This window comes from Idiotropiscis lumnitzeri, chromosome 21 (assembly GCF_059441095.1).
Source record: "Idiotropiscis lumnitzeri isolate Australia: NSW breed Sydney's pygmy pipehorse chromosome 21, RoL_Ilum_1.0, whole genome shotgun sequence".
NCBI classification, from domain to species: Eukaryota; Metazoa; Chordata; class Actinopteri; order Syngnathiformes; family Syngnathidae; genus Idiotropiscis; species Idiotropiscis lumnitzeri.
Genome location: NC_142411.1, coordinates 6,338,217 through 6,354,677, shown reverse-complemented (window position 1 = coordinate 6,354,677; position 16,461 = coordinate 6,338,217). Strand labels below are relative to the sequence as shown.

The 16,461-nt window shown below is 43.3% G+C and overlaps 1 protein-coding gene across 2 annotated transcripts in view; it reads right to left on the bottom strand.

Annotated features, from left to right (window-relative positions):
• fut8b (fucosyltransferase 8b (alpha (1,6) fucosyltransferase)) overlaps positions 1 to 12,210 on the bottom strand; it is an 80,056-nt gene extending 67,846 nt beyond the window's left edge. For both annotated transcript variants that reach the window (XR_015840202.1, XM_088286630.1), the window contains exon 1: positions 12,051 to 12,210. The gene's annotated coding sequence lies outside the window, so the exon portion shown is untranslated. The remainder of the gene's footprint in view (positions 1 to 12,050) is intronic.
• Positions 12,211 to 16,461: the final 4,251 nt, after the last annotated feature.

Genomic DNA, 16,461 nt, shown 5'->3' with positions numbered 1-16,461 from the left:
CGAACATCGGACAAATAATATACGTGAACTCCAAAGACAAATTAAAAACTGGGGCTTACTTACACAGGACCTGATTGACTAAATTTGAAATTTAGTTCCCGCTTAATTGAGATATAGTATAAGAGTATAAGATCACAATCTTCGTAAACCAAACGCAACATGCCCACCAACAGGGGGCGCCGTCAAATTCGCGCCCACATTTGGGGCTTTAGCAAATCAAGTCCAAGAAGTTTAGATTTTGAAAACTAGCCGCTGAAACATGTCGTGTTAAATGAACATTCCATTGCTAAAGCTAATGCTAATCGTCTGAAATACTACCGCGACATATTTGGTAAACCAGTTCCGTACCAAATCAAAAACTGAAAAATAACAGCCAAGTACTACACTCTAACTTGCCTCAAGCACTTCAAGACATGAGTGATAATCGTAATCAAATACTAGATTACAATAACCATGCCTGGTTTATGCTAGCTAGGCAGCTAGCATTGAGCTAACAGCCGAATGTGGTTAAAGTTGGACGGGCTTTTTTTTTTTTTTTTTTTTTAACAAACCCTCAAATAAACGGTGCTTTAACGTACTGATTTGTAGAAACCAGCTCAGGTGAATTTGTTTTATCATATGTGTGTGTGTGTGTGCACGTTTGTGTGTAGGAATGAGCCAGATGAGGTCCAACGAGGCGGACAGGGTGCCAGAAGCCTTTGAGGAAGGAGCATGTGTCCACTGTTGTGTTGGGTCACAGATGTCACCTGCACCGGCAGCCCGCCTTGCACAACCCACTGCCCCCCCCCCCCCCCCTCCACCGCAACTCGACCACATGCCCCAAAGCAGCGCAGAAAACAAGCTCGCCATGTTGTTAGTCGCTGTATGGTTCTGTCTGATAATAGGATTAAAATGTGGCTCGCTGAATTAGCGCAAAGGGGCCGCCACAGTCCTTCCAACTCAAAGAGAATGTTGCGCGCAGCTTCTGGCTAGATGTGCCGTTTCCACAGTCATGCCAAGTGGCGACAGTCTTAGGTTTAAGTGAATTAAACGCTACTGGCTGTGGCCGGACCAGTAACCTTAAACAAAGCAAAAGAGCCAGGAAGTAAATCCGCCATAGTAAAGCATATTTAGTTAATATCAGCCGCAAGCCAAATTAGGAAACCAGCAAGCGTGACCACGGAACAAATCAACTAAGGTGCTGCGGGTGTGCGGGCTCGCGTGTGTGTGTCTTCCGATTTTTGATTGTTAATCTTTGAAAGGAGCTTTGTCAATGGTGTGGTCGTCGCTGTTAGAAGGCCTGAAATTCCTTTTGCACGCCTCACCACTTGTTTGCTTGGAAAAGCCACAACGCTTTCCCGCGGGATTCAGCCATGCACATTGTTGACGTGTGCATTTTTTTCCTCTCTCTCTCTCACACACACACACACACACACAAAAACGTCTAAGGTGCCCCCGCCTCATATCATTGGCATTTCCTTTCAGAGTGTTAAAATCATCACGCATATTAGCGAAGCACTGGTTGTGTTTTTCCGAATTCGAATTGACGCGATGCCCACAAAAAAAGTCAAGTGCTACAAAATCAATCTCATACCCGATTCTGTCAGACGGTTCAGTCCGATTCCGCCGGGTCACTCTGCGAGGGAACGTCTTTGAGCCAATCACATGGTGACAACGTAGCGGTGATTTCAGACGGCGTGCTAAAATGTTCGCTAAACCGAAAACATATTGTCACGTCGGTTATTAGTTCTTGATTTGCCGACTGGCCTCATCAAAAACCGACCACACGGGAATGCACCCGGAGGCGACTGGTTGATCTGGCGCACACCCGAGTTCAAAAATAAGTTTGTTCACACACCAGGTGTATCAGAACAACAGTTTGATTAGAATCCTGTTGTCTGGAGATTTCAGTAGAATTCTTTTTTTCCAAAATGAAATGGAGGGAAATTGCAACAACTCTCTAAGTGCTTTAAAATGATAGTAAAATATAGCGCGTGAGGTAAAAAAAAAATAGTTGACTTCAAACAGCCTGATGCGGGATTCCAAGCAACAACGTTTGTTCAGGGCTCAACGGCTTTTCCGCAAGCACGTAAAACGTGTTTTGCAAATGGCACGCACATGAAAAATTATTTGGCAAATGTTGAATAACTTGCACGATTCTTCTTACCTTCATTCACCTGCCATTATTTCTTTTTTAAATAATTCAGAATAAAATCTTTTATGAGGTGACGAGGTATGATTATTCGGTTTCATTTGTGTTGACGGAGCTTGCTAATCCTCATGAGCGGGCACACAAAGTCACAAAAAGAAGCTTGGACAAGAGTTAGTGGAATTAAAGCTAAACCTATCCTTTGTTGTTACGATAATCCACGAGACACTGATCTGCAGGGGTAATAAACACGAACCAAAAAAAAAAAAAAAAAAAAGGGCCTCAATTAGGGTGCACATTGTCAGCGGAGGTATGCTTCTTGACAGAAAAACCATGAACGGCGTTTGGCTATTTGAGGACAGCGGCTCCCAATGGACGGGGATATTTAGAGAATCTTGACATTCACGTGGCTGACCCGCGATCTTGCTTAAACTTTCCTTCCTCAGAGGACAAATATAGAAATTGTATGCAAGCAATTAGCGCTCAAATTAAGACGGACTAAGTAGCTCTTCATTAATGACAAGGGACAATTACAGCTCTTAATAACACTGCACGGCGCCGTGCATTTTGGAACCTTGATAATTAGATATGTCATAAAAGATTTATTTCGTCCAATCTGCACGTTTGCAGAGCAAATGGAGATTAAAGTTAGGACCCCACTTTTGGTTTATTTGCACGCATACGTGACATCTGCTTCCAACACAAGCACATTGGACGACTTTGTGAAGGGCGCCGGAGCCCGAAATGCAGAAAGTTGCATTGGATGCACTCAATCCTGTCGATCCGCTCCAGTGCAGCCATGGTAAACAGACCAAAAGACGCGTCTGTCCTTCGAGGAGGAACCCTGGCTCGCTGCACGGCCGAGATACCGGCAAATATATGAAACGAGGATAACAGCGCAAATAGTTGCTCTGTGCAAATTTGGCTCCATTAGAAAACATCGAGTGTTGGAGGACGACCGTAACACAAGATTAGCCTGTGATGATCCTCAATTTAGTCCACAAATCAAAGAGCGAGGGGCAACATCCTTCACACAGAAAGATCCAGTTGGAGTTGATGAGCCCAATTTCAATTCCCTACTGTTATTACAATGTAATAACACATTACAATGTAATAACACAGCAAATTAAAGGTTTGTCAATTTCCGGAGGTTTGATACTTTGTGGTGTCTAATAAACCCCAAAGGCAACATTCTACTAGCATTGGATTGAAGAAGTGGACCAAAGAGTTCTAGGCTGAAACAACAGAATAAGCACTATTAAAAAAAAAATGTGAGCGAGGGAGGAGGTGACACCATGTGACGAGACACCCATGCGGCTACATGACAGCTACGCCTGACGCGAACGGGTTCCCTGCTGATTTGCCAAGGACTTTGCCATAGGTAAATGCCAAAGCTGCCACTCAGACTGAATAGGGACGAAAGGTCATGTACAAAAACTTACCGCCGTAGTTAGACGTGCAAAGGAAACACGCTGAGCTGCTCGAGTAAACCTTGACAGACAAGGAGTTGAGTTATGAATGAGGTGCGTTTTGGTTTCCGGATCTTGCGCGGCCGTAAAGTAGCACCCAATGTTTCTCTAACTCATGACCTCTGCGGAAAAAAAAAGGAAGAAAGCCAAAGAACAGCAATTAAAGGGATGGATGGGAGTAGGACACTTGGAGTATGAAAGGGCCCTTTGTTGTGAAAAAAGGCAACTAAACGTTATAAAAATAAATAAATTAAAAACTATATCTGGCACACACCGAGCTTTCTTCTACCAGCGATACTGTGGTTGCTTCAGCAACACCAAATCATGCGGGTCTGCAATTTTCAAAGTGTTGTGAAGAGGAAGGGAAGAAATCCATTTGCTGCTTTTTGACGGAAACACGCTTGCAATGAGGCAACAAACGAGTTGTCATGGCAATAACACGTGTCACAAAAAAAGGTAAACGAAATCACCGTCTATGTTGACATGACAAAGCAGAAGTTGCCCCGCAAGCTCAAGATGCGTATTGATATTTCTGGATTACAGAATGCAATATCTTTGAGCAAAAGCTTGCTTTATTAGCGCTATAAATTTAGTTTAGAGCTCAATCAATAGTAATGCGATCGGGGAGAGATACTTGTCAGGGTAAACAGAACAGCGACTACGGAGAAATATCACAAAGCTAAAAGAGACATTGCCAGGTCCAGTGGGAGACATTCGCACAATTATCCAAAGGGGATGCCGCCTCAAGTCAAATCTATCACGGCAATCAAATCGGAATTGAATCGAGTGCCTTGCGACTGCAAATTATGTTGCAATAATGCCGATGCCATTTAAGGCTTGGAGGCCGCAGCAAACACAAAGGCATTCACATCTCATATTCTGCTAAATTTGATTTGCATCGGTTGTGATGAACCTAAAATGGCGGTAATGTACACGCTTTCAAATAGGGCTGGAATAAAAATCAATTATCGATTTGAATCGATTTTCCTTCAATTTATATGACTTCACGCAAGATCTTGTCACAAAGCGAAAGTAGCGAATCAAAACAAAATGGCTGAAGAAGTGAAGTCAGCGCCAACAAGCACGAAGACAGATTTATTGTTCTGATCATGTTAAAAAAATATTTGATTGAATCGAAAATCAATCGAAATGAATCGAAAATCAAATAGAATCGGGCCCTAGTGTAAAGAATGGAATGAATTTTGGAAATTTTAATCGGTCCCAGCCCAAAAAAATTCTTGTAGTAGAAGCATAAGCAAAACGTGCTGGAGAAGACTCGTACAATTATCAGATTTAAGTGACTTTTTGAGAAATTCATGATACCGCTAATGCCGATATATAATACAAAATATTTTTTTTCCTCTCCGTGTCTCTCCTACTTCATCGGTTAATTTTGCCACATCTCATCCAAGAAATCATGTCCGACATCCGCAACTGGACTGCCGTTTGTCTTGGAAGCTGTTTGGCCTCTCATCCGAGAAGGCTTTTCATCTCATTACCTCGCATGAGAGGCGAAACGTCCTCGAAGACAAACAGAGCAGTCCGGTCGCGATCGATGAAATAAATATCCACAAGCAGGCCTGAAGTCACTGTCATTTAAATGAAACGCGTCTCTGAATCACTTTGGTCATTTTTTGGGGGGGGGTTGCCTCTGTCATACCATCACCATCGAGAACCTTCTAATTCTTTTGGGGACTGGAGCGTAGCCCCTTTAACTGAGGAGTAGCCGCTCACAGTGGGAACGAATATCACGCCAGATGCACAAAATTGAGCCGTGTGAACCATTACGTTAAGATGTCCCATTTATTATTGAAATTAAATTTGTTAACGCTTGGAGGACATCGGATGCTAATCAGTTGTTATTATTCATAACACTGCACATGAATACATTTTAAATGACCAGAGACTAAAACCTGACGGCGTTCCGTTTGAATTTTTATTTTTTTTTTCGGCGCGCGTTATGTAACCATGAGGCTGTCAAATGACATTCGTGAAGTTTTGCACTGTTCTGTGAACGTTTGTGACTGCTGGGTAGAAAGGCAGAGTTTGCCCTACATTCGGCGTGCACACAGTCTGATTGTTTCCCTGCTATCTTTCACAGCACCATGCTGGGTCAGGTGATGCAGCCGGCGAAATCCAATCAAGCCAATCTTTTACCATCGTCTCCCATGGCAAGTCGCACCTCCATATGCCGCGCACACATCCAAAAATAGACTTTGATGACTATATTGCGATGGACAATAAAAAACCTCACTCGCGATGAACTTGGCACACAATGAAATAGCGGCTCCCTTCCAGGTCAGCTCATTGAACCTGATCTGGATTTCTGAGCACTCAATGGAGGGTCATAGATGGGAATTCTCCCCTCAGGGATCAACATCGTTGCCACTAAAATTTACAAACACCTTCCCAAAGATCACAAACAAAACCGCCGGGCATCCGGACATCGAAAAGCCCACAGCGCCGGTGAGTCATACAAAGCCGAAGTTTCATCGTGGGCCCGGTGCAGTTCTTCCAGGACCTTTTTGTGACGGTCCCATGCGGGTCAACTCAATACGGGGCTCCATTCTCAAAAAGAGGCCGGTCAATAGAACTGTTCCCGCGTGTTGGTAGCAGTGGAGAGGGTGCAGAGAATTTGTCGAGATCAGTATGACAATCGTTGACCAGAACACACAGAGGAAGGCCTGTCACACAACCTTTCGACTCACGAGAGTAAGATGATCCCATTCTGTCATGAGGGCTCAGAGTCTTGTTCTTTACCGTCATTGGGCAATCTGTGTCCCAAGCGCTAGACTCATTTTGGACAACCATCATTCTGATCACGCTGGTCAGCATCTAAGTCTCTGGTCACATTGAATTTTATTTTTGTGTGTGTGTGTGGGGGGGGGGGGGGGGTAGTGATGTGACTGTGCCTCAAGTTGTGCAGCTGTCCCAATTATTACCTCGCGCTTTTCCCCAGATTTCCCCCCTTCGTCCCCATCTGCCTCTTTTGCCCCGCATATTTATGTGCCACCCAACCGTGGATGCCACGAGTGGGTTTGCGCTTTCACGACACTCCCATGCTGAGAGTTCTGCAGAGATTGGGGGGGGGGGGGGGGGGCAGTGTTTCAGAGGCTCGTTTTAGGATGGATGGATGCAGTCCAGTCTTGGGATGTAGACAAATGTGTGCTGAATACAAAGTAGACGATGCACTCACGTCAGGTGAATTGAGTTTTACCTAAATTTCTCCAGCCGGCCCTGTCGGGTCTTATTCACGTGGCAACGATGGATTCGATGGTGCGGACAAGGTTGTTTTATGAGCCATGGATGCTGGACATGCGATTTGGATTTGTGGAGGGATGTTAGGACAGAATTTTCCAGTTCTGAATGAAGAAACTGATTTTTTTCTAGTGTAAATGTGCAAGTACTGTATTTAGTTAGTAAAATTATAATTTGTACTAAATTGTTGGACCGCTTATATAACATCTTGCTAGCGACAGCTATTCCTCGGCTATGAGAGAACATGCACGGTTTGCATTTCAAAATTCTTAGGCAGAAATGAATTTCAAAGCACAACAAAGAAGCACAATTACAGTGAAGTCCTCTCTACTGCAAATGAGGTGTTGGGGGGGGGGGGGGGGCGAGGCATTTGGATAGTATTTCGGGATATCTCAAGTAGGGGAGAGAGAGAGAGAGAGGGGAAAAAAAATAGAAGTTGTAAGATCCACTTTGCCAGCTGCAGCAGCAGCAGCAACGACTCCTCGGCAAACATCCTCCGTGATGAAAGGACACCGCAGGCCGCACAGCCGCGATGCCGGGCCAAACCTCACCGGGGCCGTTCAAGTTGGAACCTCTGACGGGTCACAGCAGCCGTGAGGAGAGAGCTCAGAGCCCTCTCTCCAAACAAATACACAGTTGAACATCCTGCCAGGTGGAGCGAAACCTACGCAAGTGCGACTTGGCGTCGACACTCATCCGAACTGGGCGATTCTGGGCTGAATTTCAAACAAGGACTGCAGGAAATTAAGATTGAATCAGCGACATGCGGTGAGGTTAATGGCACCGGCATTTAAGTCATTTCCAAGTGGATTTCTGAGCCTGTTAAAAAAAATAATAAATGGCCTACGGTCTGTGGATCTGTAGTTAGGACAACACCGCTCGGGTCCTGGTGGTCCGAAAAAGGTGAACCCAAGAAAACTGGACTTTTGTTGGGTTTAAGACGCTTAACCTTTAATCAAATGGCTTCTCCATCTTAACGACCAAAGTGGCTCAAGAAACATACGCCAGGTGGGCAGGCAGACCTGAAAGAAGGCCTGCAGGGAAATTTTCTGCTCCAGTGCGAGAGAATACCATCACCTTGGATCAGACCAGCCGTCTCAAACTGGGATTCAGTATCCTCGCAGACCTGGCGCGCTTTTCTCCATGGAAACCTGCCCCTCACTCGCTCTATGATTGGCTCTTACGCTCACTACACTCTGTCTTACGTTGCTGATAATAATGGCTGCCGGGAGGATGAGAGCAGAAGAGTGATGGCAGAGAGGTGCTTTTCCTACCGATTTTTGTCCCTCTGAAGGGTTGCAGACTGGTGACTCGGATTATACAAACAACACAGTGGGCATTTTGCTGATGTATACTGAATACGCCATCACCATTTTCGGAGGGGGGGGGGTGTTTTTAATGCATCCTAATTGGCCTTAACTCATTTAATACCATTGACGGCTAAATACGTCAAAGATCCATTTTTTTTTTTTTTTTACTCGGCTGGTAGTAAATGATTAAATAAGTCTTTGATGACATTGACAATGAAAAAATATTAAGCGTAAAAAAAAAAAAAGTTTTCCATTTGTACGGAACAGGTCGAGCCAAACTCAAACATAGAACGTGTGGAGACCCAGCACCGGCAAACAATTCCCACAAAACAATGTTGTTAGATTTCTTCATGTGGAGGTACTGCTGTGTTCCTCGCATAATGTCGCCACTTTGTTTGTTTTTGCTTTTCTGGAAAACGTTGTCGTTTGTGCTTCTTTTATTCAGCCCTCGTCTCATCGAGCAGTGGAGAAAGAAATTTTCTGTCACAACACGGTTGGAAAAGCAGAGTCTATATATATATATATATAAATATATATATATATATAATATAAAATTACAGCATTTTATCCAGTTTATATGCTTCCCACCTTTTAAGGGACCAAAAGGGACACTAAAATCATAATTTACCTGGCAATGGAACAGCTGAACAAACAACAAGTGTCCCATTACTTTTGGTCCCTTAAAAAGTGGGAGGCATATACATAAACTGCTGCTGTAAGTCCTATATGCACAAACACACACACACACCCCCACACACCGGAGCCAATATCGAGCATTATACACACACACAGTACACTGAGCCAAAACACTGTGACGCTTGAAATTAGAATGTCTTTTCATGCAAACAGAAGCGCCTGCTGTGCAGGTGACAGGCTGGTACTGCAGACAGCAAAGAAATGAAAAACAAATCCAAACGCTATTTTAAATAAAATTCCACTCGGCGGAGGATTGCGGCACACAAGTAAACACGGGATTGGCTTTTTGCTTGGGCCACAAATAAGAACCGTGTTTCACGAGCGAGTCACCGCCCAGCTTGGCTCACTGGCATGCTTGGTATCTAACCTCGCTGGAAAAGTGGCGCTAATAAGTTTAATGAAGTCATTAGTCAGAAATTAAGACAGACATGGCATTGGATGGTGGAAGCTGGAATGAAGGGCGGAGAGAGATGGCAAAAGAGCCAAATAAAAAGTGCAGCAAGGCTGGATTTACACTGTACGGCACAAGTGACACTGTTCCAATGTTTTCCTCTCGAGTGGCATCAACTGAATGAAAAGTAAAAAAACACGTTCAATCGGATGTCTTCAAATCAGAATTTGGCCTCTATAAAAAGTGCATTGAAAAAAAAAATCATTCGCTGCCATTGACGGATATGGACGTCAAAAGTACATTCATTTTACCTGGGCTGCTGTTAACATTGCAATATGTGCCACTTGAATTATAAAGTCTGATAAAGCCAGAATCAGGCACCCGGAAACTGCCGTGTAAATCCCAGCCTAAGCGTAAAAAACAAAGAACTAGCGCAGCAAATTGTGACTGCAAGTCACAATTGCAATCAAGCTCCTGGATTTAAGTGCTTCATCAAAATTGATGCGACCGGGAATGAACTGTCCCAAAGTAATTATTTGCATTTTGCTTGACACATTCAGGCCCACGCTCGGACGTTCCCACTTAGCCGTGAACTAACAGAAGGTAGGAGGTAAAGGATGATAACAAATCTTTGCTTTGTGTAAAATATCGCAGAAGAGTCGAGATGCATTTCCCCGGGTCCTGGCAATATGTGCGACTGTTTACTTATTCATGAATAGATTAAAGCTGCTAACTCAATCAGTCTGCTCCACGTTATCGGGGTGAACTTTATTACATAACATTAATGATGCATTAGCTTCCTTGGGTGTTGACTTTCTACCGCAATGGCATCAATTCCGATGAGAGCACAATAGATATTGGTTGCAAGTGGATAGAAACGATAAGATCATCGTGGCACAGTACGACAAACGGGTGATTTATGGCCGTGTCAAGTGTTATGCAGGCCGCTATAGTCGTACGCATTTGCAAAACAAAAAAAAACAAAAAAACAAGCCATCAATGAGCATTAGAACGATTAACTCCACAGGTGTTAAATCTTCATTTCATCAATATTGTGATCCTACGACAAAAAAGGTGTGATTGCAAACAAGCAACAAAAAGACATACAGGAAACTGTCCGGGCTAAAAATAAAGCCAAAGTGATGATGAGTCGACAATAATAAAAAAAAAAAGTTCCGTTCTGCCGTGATGCGTTATAAAACGCTTAGCTACTTTTTATCCCACGGCAGTTGATTGTTAAAGAGCACAAATCGTAAAGTCAACTTAACTTCAGCGGTCCTCCCTCTCGCCTCCCGTGAACAACCTTGGCGTCCGTCACACATCACTTGGAGCTAAATGTGAGGAGCCAATCTACACGGGGTCCTTCAGATGCATCGTTGGAGGTTATGAATGAACTAAAGTCATTTGCATAAGCGGCACAAAACGGTACATTCGGGTTAATTAGTGTTAAGTACGCAGAAGTAATCAGCATCTTGACTAACAGTCCGATATATTTGAAATTTGTAGTTTGGGGGATGAGATGAGTTTAGTCGGGGTTGTTAGTGGAGAGTCTTCGCCACGCGTATGCTTATGTATGTTTATAAGGTTATATAATTTTTTTTCAGTCTTGGTAGTAGTAGTGGTGGCTAATTTAACGTCAACTATATTCGCAATCAAACCGCTTCATTCCAATCTGAATCGTTTCAAATTCATCCAGCGAGCTGGCCCGCTTTGACGTCAGCATGTTTCCATCCTCTGGTTGGTCACAGAATAACTTCAAAAAGCGAACTTTGACCAACAAAACACACCTGTGGCTTTCCGCACACATTAGTACGTGTCAATGTGTCATGTTGATAAATAGTACTTCAGATGATTGCACGGTAATACTGTTATATTGCATGATTGTATAGTATGCAGTATGAAACTTGTGGTATTGAGTTGGTAAAATGGGGGATGTCCCAAACAAAAATATAAAATAAAATGCATTCAGTTTGAAAACAAGAACATTTTACAACAGGCTAACTTGTGCCACTTTTACTGCTATGTGCAGGCTTGCAATGTCTCATGAGTGTGCTGGTGGTATTTAAACAACCGAGTGGATGATGTGGGCCACACACACACACACACACACACGCACGCGCACACAAAAAAAAAAATACTGACCATCGCCAGTGTTTATATCGGAGCACATAGAGGACCGGAACCACACCTCCACTTGACAACAAACGCACGCCTGACCTGGATAATGATGAGCTCATGCAACACATGCCCCAGCAATGCATGCACAATACAGTTACCCCCCCCCCCCCAAAAAAAAAAAAATTAATAAAATGGGACGCAAAGGGATGCACAGTTGCATTGCGGTGCGTGGGTGGAGGTCACGCATATGGTCCGCCAAGCACAGCAGACGGACAGTTAGCTTCTACGCTAAAAGCCTTGTAGCAGCATTTAGCTTCAACTAATGCTGAAAATCGAACCAGAAGGCTCCGGACGAACAACCATGACAGTTCAGCAGATGCACCGGGAATGTTTACCTGCTGCTCTGCACCGCCTTACTGGTGAAAACAAGCGACAAAGGGATGGGGGGGGTGCGGTGAATGGGGAAGTAGCGTACCCGGGTGTGAGCGGATCATCCTTCCGGGGAGCGAAGCGAAATATCCGTATAACGGGACCGAGCGGAGTTGCCTTGCACCGACACCGCAGCCGCCGCCGCCGCTTGCGCACCAATCGCGGCAGCGACGCAGGCAACAGGCCGGAGTGGAGGTGAAGGCGGCGGGGAGAGTAGCCGCCACATATACACACATAAACGCTGACCTTACCTGGACGTGCGGTCCCGGCTTCCAGAGGCATCCGATCGGGTCTGACAAGGCAGCAGGCGAACCCTATGGATGCAGGCGGGGGAGGGGGTGACGGCGGGGGTGGGGGGGACACAGTGAGCGCAAACAAGACAGGCGGCTGAGAGGAACTCAGACGCTGGGGTAAAGAATACGAGCAAGCGAGGCTGGACTGTGGATATCTGCCGGTGTCAAAATTCACGAGGGAAGGGTAGAACTCAACTTCCGGAAACGGCTTTCCACAATAAATTAAGATCCTGAGTGCATGATAGGAAATTGTGTGCTTAAAACGTTACTTGGCAAGCTAAAGTTTTTGTGTTTTTTTTTATTGCGTTATATTTTACAAAATGTTTCTAATGTAATTCTTATTTCCTTGATAAAGAATGTCATTTGGCTGAACATCTAGTTCCACTACTCCCACTCCCCTGTTATCTGATGGTGCCTCCACCCATATGGTTCACGGTATGTCCTGACTTAATATTGTGGTTGTTGTATCTGAACATTTAAGTAGACAATTACTGCTATGAAAAAAGCCAAATTGTGGAATGAAACAATTGTATTCGGAAATATATATAAATTTATTCATGTATATTTATATTCTATTTAATTGTAAGCTCCAGTTACAAAATATGAACCAGCACTTCAGGTGGTTTGCAGCTTTCTTTACATGTTATTCCTTTTTGTTATAAAAAAAAACCTACTATTTCTACATTTCATCATTTTTATAGTCTTGTGTATTTTATTGAACTCTCTTGACGTGAATTTTCCACAGGCATCAACAAAGTCAGAGTTTTATACAAATGGTCAAAATTATACTCATTGTAAGATTTTAAATCAATAATCGAATGTTTAAAAATAAAAATGATCCAACTATTTACAGTGTCTCGCTCACTCATTCGTTTGACGTTCGCTCATTTATTTTGAAGGCATGACCATTTTATTTCCGGTTCTGGTCTCGCCTCTTGTCACACTCTCTTGAGTGATGGTGAGCGGAGTGGACTGCGAGTGGGCAAATTGCAGCACGCCCTCAAGTGGTCAAATGGTGTACTACAGGTTTTTCATGACACATTGACCTGGAGTGGAGGACGACGGTCAACAAGCTCCACTTTCCAAATTCCCCACTTGATGGTGGACAAGCGCGACAAAGAATTAAAATGTCATTCCCCCCTTAATATGTCTCCTTTAAAATATCACTAAACATAACAGGATCCTCCCTGAAGTGTGCTCCTCTTCATAACAATTGGCAGTTACATTTCTTTTTCATTTAAGAGATAAAGCCCAAGCAAAGCAGTTCTGGAGATCTTATCTACCATGATAAAGTCACAACAGGGGAATATATCCAAACTGATGAGGATAACGACGCCCCAGTGCAGCACAGTAGCGAATAGAGACAATTCAATTCAGGATGTGTCACCCACTGCCGACAGATTTTTTTTTTTTTTTACACTTGATTAATTATTTTTGTACGAGAGTTGCGACCTAAAAAAAAAATTCGTGAAAGGAAAAAAAATGCTTTCATGTTCCTTCACATATCTCAGAGACACTCGCTGAGACGTTCAAGGACAAGGAATAATGGTGTAAACGTGACAGAAAAAGCATGGATGTGCCTTGCAATCAGGAATCGAAAACAAATAAAGGGAATTGTTTTTTTTGTTTTGTTTTTGCTAGCGTGAAGGTCAAACTAAATTGGGTCTGTGGTTCAAGCAGTCCCACGTAATGAGCATTCGGTCGATGTAATAGATGTAATAGCCACTTGAGTGACCAACATTGAAAAAAAAAAAAAATTGTTTAGAAGTTTTACATCGAGTACTTCCAATGAACATGGTGGGCAATTACTCAAAATTGGGTCCAAATCTCAGTTGCTAACTTCCTGTGTGGAGTTTGAAAGTCAAGATTATGTGCTCTGGCTTTCACGCAAAAGTTGACAGACTGCAGCCAAATTTCAACCCCGAATAAAGGCGAACTATAGAAAAAAGATCGCTGTTTGTTTCCTTACAACACTTTGATGGAATCCATCCACCCTGACTGGATTTGCAAAGAAAAAAAAAAATTTCTTCCACAACTATTCTGAGACTAAAGGTCATTTAATACCGCTGGACTGTTTGCTGAAGGTATGTGCACGCGTCAAGTCCATCATTTATATGTTGCTGCCACTGCAAAGAAAAAAAAAAAAAAAGACATTACGCAGGTATAAAGGTCGAGCGATTAAGCTTGAAAATAGCATTCGCCCATTGGACGAGTCAGTCACGCTGCAGTAAACCAGGGGTGTAAAGTCTGCACATGACCACACTCAGCAGTCCTGACTGGGTGAGAAGCTGCTTATTCAGTATTTCACAGAGCAAGATTCAGATTGCGCGGCCGTCACTTTCATTCGAGCAACGTTGCTGCAGAAATTGCCATTGATTGGAAATTGACTCCAAACAGCTTGATGTGTTTCCTGTAATCTGGTTGAGCACATCTGTACCTCTGTGTACAATAGCTGCATTAAAAAAAAAGAATAAAAATAATAATGATATTACTATACACAGAGAGAGAGAGAGACAGACACAGAGAGAGACGGACAGAGAGAGAGAGACAGACAGAGAGAGAGAGAGAGAGAGAGAGACAGAGAGAGAGACAGAGAGAGAGAGAGACAGACACACAGAGAGAGAGAGAGAGAGAGAGAGAGACAGAGAGAGAGAGAGAGACAGACACAGAGAGAGAGAGAGAGCGAGACAGAGAGAGAGAGAGAGAGAGACAGACAGAGAGAGCGAGACAGAGAGAGCGACAGACAGAGAGACAGAGAAAGAGAGAGAGACAGACAGTGAGAGAGAGAGAGAGAGAGAGAGAGAGAGAGAGACAGCGACAGAGAAAGAGAGAGAGACAGACAGTGACAGAGAGAGAGAGAGAGACAGACAGCGACAGAGAGAGAGAGCGAGACAGAGAGAGCGACAGACAGAGAGACAGAGAAAGAGAGAGAGACAGACAGCGACAGAGAGAGAGAGAGAGAGAGACAGAGACAGAGACAGAGAGAGAGATGCGGTTGCTATGGTCCTTTTATTCCTGGTTCCTTTTATTTCTTATGTCATGTAGGCTTTCGAGTATTTAAGATGGAGTGACTCAGCAACACACTCAGTATGTCACGCTTTCTTCAAGTGAGGATGTCATCTTTCAGCTTCCATGTCTTCGGAATCTGTTGACACTTAGAATTATTTTTTTTGTATACTTTTACTTCACCGCTTTTGTCTCCTGTCTGCTTCTGGGTCCAAATCCTGCTCCTCACGTGATAGCCGAACAGGGCGGCTTTTGCGCAATCTTTGGATCTGTAGTGCATCGTCCGGCCACTGCATCAATCAGTGCTCCACAGACTGCTTTAGGGTGAGAGACACTAAGACCTCCAGTGAATCTTCTCATTGGATTAAATTGCCTGCCACCGTCTCCTCACCCAAAAACTTTAGAAACAAACTCTTTGTCAATAAAATCGTCATCTTCTCCTGAATCTGAAGTGAGAAAGTTTTTGTTTAATTCTCCTCGTTCCTTTTAGACTCACCCCGAAAATTCAGCGCTGTCAATGGAAGCCCCCTTAGAGCCTGTTATACCCCAGACAGATTTTAATTAGAATTTTTGCACATTAAGTCTTTTAATTCACCACTTTTGTCTCCGTGCGTGACAACTCATTAGCATTATAAAGCACGAACGTGACTTTTTCCAAGACATTTTTATCTCTTGTGTTGGAGGTGTTTTCAAAGGGCATTTTGAAGGTTGAAGACGGAAAAGGAATTACAACAAGGTTAAGGTTAGTTTGGCGAATGACGACAGAGGAAAATAAAAGATATAGGAAATGAATTGTCATAAGTGATCAACTGTGCAAACATCTGTGTGTTTTCTTTACTCATCATTAGCTGAGAGACAATTTAGTTTCTTTCATCAAGCAGACATGCATGATTTTTCTTTTGTGAATGTGCCAAAAAAAAAAAAAAAAAAAGGCCAAAAACATGGATTACTTGCAATTGCAAACTCCTCACTAAGAGACTGGAGCTGGAGTCAAACTGGCAAACTATAGCTCACTAAAAACGGTTCTGAGTGGTAAAGATGGTCCAACACTACCACCATGTGGACAAACACACACATTACATTATATGGCATTCAAAAGCAATGGCGCTTTGTTCCAGTTCAGTTCAAGCAAGAGGCTTCCTCTCGTGCATTGAAAGCTTCTAACTAAATCCAAGGTATTATCGATACTTTATAATTTGTATATAATTATAACCTGAAGTAAGTCAGGCTTATTGATTCAGTGATGTGCAAGAAGTAAGCTGTTTTATTCGGATAATTGGGCGACTGCTGAGAGACTCGCACCAGTGCTTTTGGTTGTCAAAAAAATAAATTTTTTCTTTTAATTTGAAAATTCTTTTTTTCT